The sequence below is a fragment of the Triticum aestivum genome, chromosome 4A, assembly GCF_018294505.1.
Source record: "Triticum aestivum cultivar Chinese Spring chromosome 4A, IWGSC CS RefSeq v2.1, whole genome shotgun sequence".
NCBI classification, from domain to species: Eukaryota; Viridiplantae; Streptophyta; class Magnoliopsida; order Poales; family Poaceae; genus Triticum; species Triticum aestivum.
Window position 1 is genome coordinate 747,902,408 of NC_057803.1, and position 11,774 is coordinate 747,914,181.

The 11,774-nt window shown below is 51.5% G+C and overlaps 1 pseudogene; it reads right to left on the reverse strand.

The window, feature by feature from the left end:
* Positions 1-2,826: 2,826 nt before the first annotated feature.
* LOC123084579 (premnaspirodiene oxygenase-like) lies at positions 2,827-11,484 on the reverse strand (annotated as a pseudogene).
* Between the last annotated feature and the right edge of the window lie 290 nt (positions 11,485-11,774).

The following is an 11,774-nucleotide window of genomic DNA, read 5'->3' on the forward strand; positions in this document are numbered from 1 at the left end:
GCGAAAATTAGCAATGCACATCGTATTACACATCCCCTCATCTTCTCAATGCCAGATCCGCCCCCACCCACTCGCCCTCTCGTCGCCACCACCTAGGCCGGCCGATTCCGACGGCCATCTCCGCCGTGCAGCACAGTCCTCACGCCGCTGTTCCCGGCCACCCGCAGCCCTCCCCGTGGCTGCCTCCAACTCCGACCACTCCGGCTGGTCCTCTCCGACGCCGACGCGCCGCCCCGTCTCCTGGAAAGCCGCTTCTTCCTCGACCTCCACCGGCAGTCGGGCCATCTCCGGCGAGCTCACCCATGGATCTCCGATCCGACTTCTCTTCTCTGTTTCTGACTCGTTCCATTTGTCATGTGTGCAGGTTGCTCCCATCCCATTCCATCTGGAGAAGCTGCTGCTGTTGCTGGTGGTGGTGGTGGAGGACGAGCCCTCCCTTCATGATAGGCTGCTCTCTCCTCCTCATCACGCCTACCAATGAAGTCGCCTACAAGTTGCAGCTCCCAGCACACTCTTAAGTGCACCCTATCTTCCATGTGTCGCAGTTATGGCGTGCACTAATCCTAGGTACTTCTTCGACTACCGACCTTCCAGAGTGTTCTGGCATTCCTTCTGTTCCAGCATCGATTATTGATTGCAGGTGGCGCAAGCGCCGTGACACTATGGTGGAGGAAGTCCTCGTGCGCTGGTCCAATCCTGCAGCAGTGCTGGACTCACTAAAAGACAAGGAAACTCCTCGTGCTCGGTTTCCTACCGCAGAGGCTTGCGGTCAAGCATCGTCTCAAGAAGAGGGGGATGTCAGTAGTCCTGACAGTCGGGTCCCAGCAACCAGCGACTCGCACACCTCTACAGTAGACCCACGCCCACAACGCACCAGGAGGCCCAACCCACGAGTCATTGGGCCGACCTGGGTCCAGTGAAGCCCAGCTGCATCAACTACTTCTACAGCCAGGCACGACGCTCTGGGCATCCAGAGGATCAGGCATCCCCGTTTGCAATTCCCCAATCTCAGACACTATTCTTGTAATTGAATTGATTTGTATTGAGCTACATCGGTCCTTGGCTTGCCAGTTAGTTAGCAATCGAACACACTCAGTGGAGAGTGGAGCAAGAGAGTTTGCGACGTGCAAAACCTATGGCTTTTCGTTTCTTTTCCTTTTATTTTTCGAAAACATTAACGCCCACACATGTGGGCATTTGCATCTCGCCCACACGCGTGGATCCGCGTTCATTTGTGTGCGCATGAATCTTGGCATGTTTGTGGTGCCACATAAGACTGGGTTGGTGTGTGGGCATTCATCTGGTCGTCCACACGTCCGTTTTATCACATGGAGGGGCCGGCGTGTGGGCATTTAGCATTTCGCCCACACGCCAGGTTTCACTCACGCACAAGGGCTGATGTGTGGGCATTTGCCATCTCGCTCACACGCCCGTCTCCTCTCCCATACCCAAGCTGCCAATTGCCATGTGTTTTGCAGTGTACATGGCAAACTGCCTTAGTGTGCTTGTAAACATATGACAACTCTTTTTTTTTACCCAAACATGTCAGTTGCCATGTGTTTTGCAGGGTACACGACAACTGTCCTAGTGTGCTTGTAAGAAGATGGCAACTCTCCCGAACATGTCAGTTGCCATGTGTTTTGCAGGGTACACGACAACTGACCTAGTGTGCTTGTAAGCAGATGGCAACTCTCTCTTTTACCCGAACATGTCAGTTGCCATGTGTTTTGCAGGGTACACGGCAACTATCCTAATGTGCTTGTAAGCAGATGGCAACTCTCCCGAACATGTCAGTTGCCATGTGTTTTGCAGGGTACACGGCAATTGCACTAGTGTGCTTGTAAGCAGATGACAACTCTCTTTTTTACCCAACACGTCAGTTGCCATGTGTTTTGCAGGGTACACGGCAACTGACTAGTGTTAGTAGGTGGCAACTCCTAAAGTTTTCAAATCATGGCAACTATAGTAAACTAGACCATACATGGCAACAGCTGCAGTTTGTTCAAAAGTGGCATCTGGCACTTGACCTGAGATGGCAACTGCAGTTGAGCAACCATGGCAATTGTAGTTGTCCGACATGGCACCTGTAGTTCAGTGACATGGCAACTGCAGTTAAACAAACATGGAAAAGTGTCCGAACCATGGTAACTGCGGGCGCGTGGTGACTGTCACGCGGGAGCGTGCGGGACCATGAGATAGGAGGCCTGACGTACGGGCGTGTGGATGTTATGCATTTCGCCCACACATAAACGTGTGAGACGGACCACAAAAAAAGCGTGTAGGCGCTAGTTGTTTTGCCCACACGTAGGCGTGTGGGCTGATTTTCTTGAACACCACACAAAACGTGTGGACAAACTCCTTAACGCCTACACGTGTGGGCGTTATCGGCGTCCTTATTTCTTTTTGAAAAAGAGGCAACAATTTGGACCAAATCCCACGCAAACGATCCACCTCCATGGTGCCATCCCATGACTCTGATCACAGCTCGGTCTAAACTAGACGCATCCCATGTGCACAAAGCACGTGTCAGGTTATGTTATTTTGCCACATGCAAGATGTAAAACAAACTAATCGACACGTACAGGACATGCTTATGAGCATCAGATCACAACCGAAATAATACTAATTATTTTAACAAGGTACAACACAGATGCTCACATACACACACGTACTACTATCACCGTTTTGAACGCACCCACAAGCCAAGACATTGGATGCATGTGTAGTTGACAACATGGTGTCTCCACTGGACGTCACTTGTCGCACACTTACTATACGGACGAACACACATGCATGTGCAGTTGCACTGCAAGCAACGTAGCTACCCTACCCCAGGGCGGCCGGGACGAAGGGCGTGGCGATGAGCATCAACGGCGTGCGGCGGCGTGCGCCGAGGCCACGAGCCTCCTCCATGTCGACCTCGGAAACGCCTTCGGGCAGCGACCAGTCAAAGTGGTAGAGCAGAAGGACGAGGGCAAGTTCCATGACGGCGAGCGCGTAGTTGATGCCGGGGCACATCCTGCGGTCGGCGCCGAACGGGACGAACTCGAAATTGTTGCCGGTGAAGTCCACGGCGCCGTCCTCGAACCGCTCGGGCTGGAACTCCTCGGCATCCTTCCAGTACACCGGGTCCCGTCCGATGGCCCCACTGGTGGAAAAAGGGCCTTTGGTCGCGGTTCGCAACTGCCATTAGTCGCGGTTGCGCAACCGCGACCAAACAGGCGCGACTAAAGGCCCCCCCTTTAGTCGCGGTTGCTTAAGAACCGCGACTAAAGGCCCGTCCACGTGGGCGCCAGGCGGCCGTCGGGGCGGAGGATCTTTAGTCGCGGTTCTTCTGGCCAACCGCGACTAAAGGCCGCCGCAGGTTTAGGGTTTTAGCCCCCCCCCCCACTAAACCTGTTTTCTGTTTAATTTGTATTGTTTTATTTTTTTTGTGCTTTATTTTAATTTTGAAGGAGTTTCACATATTCTACGGTACTACATACATGCATATGAATGTACAATTTCAAATAAATTTGAAATTAGAACCAAAAAGAATTCAAGAGGAATATACAATATATATTCAATATCATCGGATGACCATATACAATATTGAACAAGTTTCCATACATAATTTAATGCATATAAAGTTCTACGTCCTCGTAATGGTGTTCTCCTTTAGGATGGAGGACTTCCCTTCTGAACCATCCAGCTAGTTCCTCTTGAAGTGGTCGGAAGCGAGCTTCTGGACTAAGCATCATCCGGAGGTTATTCCTCTGAGCATTGGTATCACTCGGAACCCGCCGCTCAGAGGTGTATCTCCGGATCATCTCACAGACATAGTATGCACATAGATTGGTCCCCGCTGGCTGAATATCCTCACCATTCTTAGCCTTTGACCTTTTGAATTCTAGCTCTTTTTTGAATTCACCGACCTTTGTATCTACGAACCGTCTCCAAACCCTACGAGGCAAAGAAAATTAAATGAACAAGAGAGTTATTAGTTACTTGATATTAGGAAATGAATGAAATAGGCCGATCGATATAGAGCGCAAATGAATGAAAATAATTACTTCTGCAACATTCTTCTCATGCCGCCCCAAAGCTTTGGATCCTTATTCAGAGAGTCGTGGACGAGACATTCTGAGGTGTCAACTTTAATTACTAGCAGAATCCAGTGGAACCTGCGGACACGATACATGCACAGTACGTCATGCATAACTCATCGATTAGCCGGCCACATACCATGCATGGAGTAAACAAAAGAAAATGTGCTCAAGACAGAAACACTCACCCAAAATGGTAAGGAAATAGAATATCACTTTTGAGTTCCTGCTTTGTAAGAAACTGCCACAGGTCTGCCTCCATGTCGGCGGGGTGATGCTCCAACACATATCCATTAACGATGTGTGGGTCAATGAACCCAACATCATGGATGTTCCTTACTCTGCATTCCTTAATCTTCATTCTGCATGTATAATAGCGGACACAATAATATAGTCACGACATATATATAGTGCAGGCAATATGAACGAGATGGGGTAGAAATAAATCACTTAGAGAACGTAGCAACTGATGATAGATTTGTCGAGCTCGCGCAGATTGAAAAGCTGGAACAATTCACTCAGATGAATTTGTACATAGTAATGTTTGAAGTGATGCTCATATCTAACTTCCGCATAAATATATTCTTTGGCGTTTTTATTTTTTATGTAACCCTTGTACCATTTCAGCAGACCTTTCATTTGTGGAGGTAGATCCTCTTCCTGCGCAGGCTCGATGAGAGACCCATTCTTCACATATGTAATTACTACCTCCTTCACTAGCGCCTCATCAAGGCCTAACAGTTCACGAAGAGTAATACCTAAGTTGGCCGCTTGTTCTCTGGCACTCGTTACAGTCAATCCATGTGCTGCCGCAGCTGCTATGATATCGGGGTCATCCGGACCGGCGGCTTTCACTATAAGCGGGGCAATCGATTGTTTACTTTGTTCCCCGAGCTGGGCAACTCGTTTCCCGCTTTTTTTACTTTCTAATTCCGTTTTCTCGGCCTCCTCCAAGGCTTTGTTCTCCTGGTTCTCCTGGTTCTTTGGTCAGAGCGTAGCTGGCACGACCTTGAAACCATTTCGGATGCCGGTCATCAGGGTCTTTCAAACGTTGTTGGTCCTGCCGTGCTTCCTTTGTATCATTTGTCTTCCCATACACGCCCAAGAAGCTTAGGAGGTTCACGCAAATATTCTTCGTAACGTGCATCACGTCGATTGCAGAGCCGACTTCTAGGACTTTCCAATATTCTAGCTCCCAGAATATAGATTTCTTCTTCCACATGGCTGCGTGCCCGTCAGCTCCCTTCGGAACTGATTGTCCGCCAGGACCCTTTCCAAAGATGACTTTCAAATCCTTGACCATATCAAATACCTCAGCACCAGTGCGTTCCGCAGGCTTCGGCCGGTGATCTGCCTTGCCGTTGTAATGCTTGCCTTTCTTTCTTATTGGATGAATTTTCGGAAGAAATCGACAATGCCCAAGGTACACGTTCTTCTTACAATTTGGCAAATGTACACTTTCAGTCTCATGTAAGCAGTGCGTGCATGCATTGTATCCCTTATTTGACAGTCCCGAAAGGTTACTAAGAGCAGGCCAATCGTTGATGGTTACGAAAAGCAACACTCGTAGGTTAAATTCCTCTTTTTTGTGCTCATCCCACACACGGACACCAGGTCTGCCCCACAGCTGTAAAAGTTCATCAACTAATGGCCTTAGGTACACATCGATGTCGTTGCCGGGTTGCTTCGGACCTTGGATGAGCACTGGCATCATAATGAACTTCCGCTTCATGCACAACCAAGGAGGAAGGTTGTAGATGCATAGAGTCACGGGCCAGGTGCTATGGCTGGAGCTCTGCTCGCCAAAAGGATTCATGCCATCTGTACTTAGACCAAATCTTATGTTCCTTGCGTCAGCTGCAAAATCTTTGAACTCTCTGTCGATCTTTCTCCATTGCGTTCCATCTGCGGTGTGTCTCAACTCCCCGTCCGACTTACGGTCCTATTTGTGCCATCGCAACAACTTGGCATGCTCTTTGTTCCTGAACAGACGTTTCAACCGTGGTATTATAGGAGCATACCACATCACCTTGGCGGGAACCCTCTTCCTGGGTTTCTCGCCCTCAACATCGTCACCAGGGTCATCGCCTCTGATCTTATAACGCAATGCAGTGCATACCGGGCATTCATTCAAATTCTCGTATTCACCGCGGTAGAGGATGCAGTCGTTGATGCATGCATGTATCTTCAGAACCTCTAAACCTAGAGGGCAGACAACCTTCTTTGCTTCGTACGTACTGGCGGGCAACTCGTTATTCTTTGGAAACATATTCTTCAACGTTTTCAGCAAGTTTTCAAATGCCGAGTCAGCTACACCTGCCTGTGCCTTCCATTTCAGCAAATCCAGTGTGCAGCCCAGCTTTTTCAGACCATCATCGCATCCGGGGTACAACGACTTTCTGTGATCCTCTAACATGCGATCCAAATTCTCCCTCTCCTTTTCAGTTTCGCAGCGTCTCCGTGCATCAGCAATGGTCCGACCAAGATCATCAACGGTCTCATCACGTGCCTCTTCTTCACCTTCACCTTCCCCTTCACCTTCCCCTTCACCTTCAGCATCCTCCATGAAAGTATCACCGAAATGAGCAAGATAGCTTTCATCGATGAAATCATCCCCTTCTTCATCTTCTTCCATTATAACCCCTCTTTCTCCATGCTTGGTCCAACAATTATAGCTTGGCATGAAACCGTGCCGAAGCAGGTGCAGGTGAACTTCTCTTGAAGAAGAGTAACCCTTCTGATTCTTACAGTCAACACATGGACAGATAACAAAACCCTTCTGCTTGTTCGCATTAGCCACTACGAGGAAATCTTTCAAACCCGTAGTGAACTCGCGGGAGAGTCGGTTACCGTACATCCATTGCCGATTCATCTGCATTATTATAATATAAAATATATAATTAACCATCATGCATTTGTTAAACTAACTAGCTATAAACAATAGAAATTAAACAATGAACAACACACATGCATATTTTATCAATGACACACATGCATGAAAGGTTCAAGTTGCTAACCGCGATCGAGGAGGAAAAAATAAATGAGGAACCTCAAGTGTGGCTCCAACACTTCATATCATGTTTGTTTCACCCTCTTGGGGCATTTCATCAAACACCTTGTGTGCATAAGAGGAACCAAAAGCAAACCTACACCCCCTTGTGAAGCTTGTGAAGAGAAGTGGCACCAAATGGCTAAGTGAGCGTGCTGAACTGGTATATATAGGGGAGGAGCTTTAGTCGCGGTTGGCCTGGCCAACCGCGACTAAAGGCCTTTGGGCACCTTTAATCGCGGTTGGCCTGGCCAACCGCGACTAAAGCCCCACACGTGCACCAGCTGGCCACCGAGCGCCCTGGGCCCAGGCCTTTGGTCGCGGTTCGTCTGCCGAACCGCGACTAAAGACTTAATTAGTCGCGGTTCCTACAGTTTCGCGACTAATGGGGCTGGACGGAAGCCTCTTTTTCTACCAGTGCCCACACATTGATGACGACGCGCGACTTGGCAGGGACCGTGTACCCTTGCAGCTCGCAGCTGCCAATGCTCTCCCGGGGCACCAGCAGCGGCGCCGGCGGGTGCAGCCGGAGCGCCTCCTTGATCACCAGCTTCAAGTACCGAAGGTTGCTCTCCTGCAGGTCCGCCTCCGTCACCACGGCCTTACCCTTGAACGCCTCCCGGATTTGGCCCTGCAACTTCTTCATCACCAGCGGGTTCCGCATCAACTCCGACAACCCCCACTACATCGACGACGCTGCCGTCCCCGTGCCTGCCGCGAACATGTCCACGATGACGGCCTTGATCCTGCTGTTGTCGAGGTCGAACCCAAGGCCGCCTCTTTCCTGCAGGCCGATGAGCACGTCAATGAAGTTCTCGTCCATGTTCTCGACGCCGCCGACCTTGATCTTGTCAGCGCGGGTGGCATTCCTCTCGTTGATCATCTCCTCCAGGAATGCGTCCACCGTCTTGTGGACGCCCTGGAGGCTGCGCTTCATGCCGGTGAGTGCGGCGAGCACTGTCGTCCACTCCGGGAAGAGGTCGGGGATGTCGAAGCCGCTCGCCAGGCGCAACCCGGATGTGACGGCATCCAGGAACTCTGGCGACTTCTTCGGCGTCTTCCCGAATGCCGCCCGCGCAATGATGTTGTTGGTCAGGCCGTGGAACAGGACGCTCATGTTCATGGGTTTCGACGACCCTGTCCTGGCGGATCTCATCCACCCGCATCCTCATCTGAAGGAATAAATGACCCGTCGAATTAAACATATTATTCAAGACCGTCAATCCGTAGCGAACGTTTGCTGGCAACATGGCAGTTGCGAACGCGGCAGTTTCACATATGCTCCCTCCATTCCTTTATACAAGGTGTATTTTTTTTTATAAAATTTCAGAATGTAAGGTGCATTTCTTCTAATTTCTCATAATTCTCTTGTTAGCCCTCTAAAAATAAGGAAAGTATCTCTTTCCTGATTGTCTGTATCTCTCCATGCAGCAAAAGAAAGAAACTATCTCTCTGTCGATTGCATGTATCCCTTACTTTCCTGGAGTTACTGATTTACTTGCTACTAACCAATAAATTGAACAAGGTAATTTTGTCTTAACATGTCTATAATTATATTCCTTGGTCACCTTGTCGAGAATAATACACCTTACATAAAGGAAGGGAGGGAGTATTAATTAGGTGAGGCTGGGTTGGCATCTTGCAAATCTGCCATGGCATTTTGTTTAATTTGTGGGCTTTTTTTAGAAAAATGTCACCGTCGGATGCAAATCTGACTGTTGCTTAGAGCTTACTCTGGCGTGTTTAATTTTGTTGCCACGTTTAATTAACTAGTAATTAGTAAGTTCAATATTCAAGAGCACCCCTTGCAAAAAGTATCGTACTGTACTATAGTATATTACTACTGCATCATATGTAGAAAGTATTATATTACAAATTTTCAATCACTATATATTGGGGGAGCCGGGAACCTCAAAAGCAATCACATGCAGGATGTTTCTTATGACGGAAAACCCCATACACGCATAGAAAGCCCATTTTATCCCAAAATATCCAGGTGGCCGGGAACCACGTTTAATTTTGTGCATTGTTTTTTTTCTGGAGGCAATGCTTTTGGAGAACTTTTTTCTAGTCTGGGTGATGTCTTTGATAGTGGTTAGAGTGTTACTACTGCAGGTGATTGATCGCCGTGGCAGAGTTGTTTTTCCCTATTTTTATTTTCTTTGAGAAAAAGGCTTTCGCCCCGCTATATTGATATAGCAACCGCCCGATACAACCAAGAGTTTAATGCTGGGGCAAATAGCACAAGCATGCCCAAAAGAAACAAAAGAGAAAGAAGAGAGAAAATAACGTCAACAGCATCCGATCGACGAAAACGAAGATAACCCAAAACCGTTGCGCCCACCGGAGATGTACCACACCTCGCTCCAGGCACCTCGAACCTCCGCATACCAAGCAGCACCTTCAGGAAGGAACACGACGACGACGACGCTGCTGCCCGGACAGGTCCTAGGGTTTCCCCCGGTACACGGAGGGGCGTGGGGAAGGGGAAGATCCGACGCCCTTCAGGAAGGAAGGATGGCGCCCATGGGCGTCACCGCGTCGGTGCCGGCAAGCCGGCTCGGATTTCTCCCATCCGCCAACACCCACAACCCCGAACGGTCCGACGCGCTCCACCAGACAAGCCACCCACGAACGTGCGCCACCACGGCCTTGCCATCATCACCGCCGCCTCACCGTGGTCATCGAAGCGAGACCGACGAAAGCGAGAGGGAGTAGCCGGGAACGAAGAACGGCAGCGAGAGCAACCACGCCGGAGGAGACAACCTCCACCGCCATCGGCGGTCACCGACCGGACGCGGCAAGGGGAGCGTACCAGGCCCTCGAGGCCCGGCCGAGCCCAAAAGGGGCTCGTGAAGCACCCGTCGCCGAGCTGCAGTAGACGTGCCGCCGACTCCACCACCCCCCGCACGAGTCGCACCACCACCGGCCCCGCCGGAGCCGCCGCAGGCGCGACCGAGACAGGCCCGCCCAGACCCAGATGGGGCCCAAAAGGGCCCAGATCTGGGCCGGGAGGGCGCCGCCACCACCATCGCGTCAGCGCGCCGCCAAGTGGCTGCGCCAGCGCCTCTAGGCCACCCGGAGTAGCGCCGCCAGGAGCAGCCGCCGCTGCCGGAATCACCGCTGACCGAGGAGCACCGCCGCGGGACGCACCACCCGAGCCGTGGCACCGCGCGCGGGGAAGGAACGGCCGCCGCCGCCGTCAACACCACGCGGGTAGGGCCCGGTGGCGCCGGACGGCGGCGGCGGGAGGCGGGGAACGGGAGGGGGGCGCTGGGGGGCGGGGAGATGAGCCCCCGGTCGCCTCGCTCGGGGAGGCGACGCGGGGGGCGACCAGGAGGGAGGAAGGAGGCGGGGCACGGGGCGGCGCGCGCGGCCGGCCGCCGGAGGCGCGGGAGGGGAGGGGAAGGGGCTGGCGGCGGCGGTGGAGCGAGGGGGGAACCCTAGGAGCGGGTCGTCCCCGTCCCAGCACTCGCTCTACAGATCAACCTGTGGCTGCTTTTGGCACCAATCGTTTGTTTCACAGGTCTTTTGATTTGACCCTTTTATTTTCTTTGACTGTGTGCATCCTGAATGTTTTAGGCATCGTGTTGGTGTAAATGCTGAGTGTAATTGGCACGTACTACCTCTGTACAGAAATACTTGTAGCGGAAGTACAGATTACCGAACTACAAGTATTTTGGTAGAGGGAGTGCTTGATATTTATATATTCGCATTTCAAAACAAAATCGTATCAGCATGCATGGGCAAGCGTAATAAGGGCTACATACATACCTCGTCCTCCCTAATGTGGCGGAAGGAGAGCACGCGCTTGGGGCCTAGGATCTCGGCGGCGCAGAGCTGGCGGAGTTTGCGCCAGTAGTCGCCGGTGGGGGAGAAGAGGGTGTCGGACGACTGGTACGTGACGATCTCGGCGGCGAGGATCTTTGGCCGCGTGGCGAAGTTAGCGTCGTGGGTCCTGAGCACCAGCCGCGCCGTCTCCCTAGACGAGGCCACCAGCAGTGGCGTCTGCCCAAGCTGCAGCATCATGAGCGGGCCATGCGCGCGGGCCAGGTCCCTCAGCGCGCGGTGCGGCAGCACGTTCATGAGGTGGTGCATGCTGCCGATCACCGGCAGCTTCCATGGCCCTGGCGGCGCCCTCTCCCTCGCCGGGTTCAGGGCCACCCTCAGCACCTGCAGCAGCGCAACCGCCACCGCCGCCAGCACCAGCGATTGGAGATACATCTCGTCCATGGCTGTGTTACCTACAAGTGGCAGAATTATGGTATTGTTGTGGCCAAAAGATGGAGCTGATTGCTCTGCTGCTCGTAGTCGTACTCGTAGGGGTATTATATAGGGCAAGAGGGCGATGGAGAATACTACTCCTAGGATGGAAGCAATCGGTTTCGGACATGAGTTCTTTGTCAGCTGTTGGCGGCAAATTCTTAAGCCCGGGCCCCACCGTGTTGTTCTACACGGGCAATGGGAGGATGTGCACGCACGTTCTACATTGTGTCGGGGGCATTTCTCTTTCATGTTTTTTTTTGCGGATACTCTTTCATGTTTGCTATTAATATTTTTGAGCGAATCACGTGTGCTACTAATCTTTTCTTTAGTTTAGTCTTTTTTTTTGCCACCGCTGGTCCGTCCTCGACGAAGAC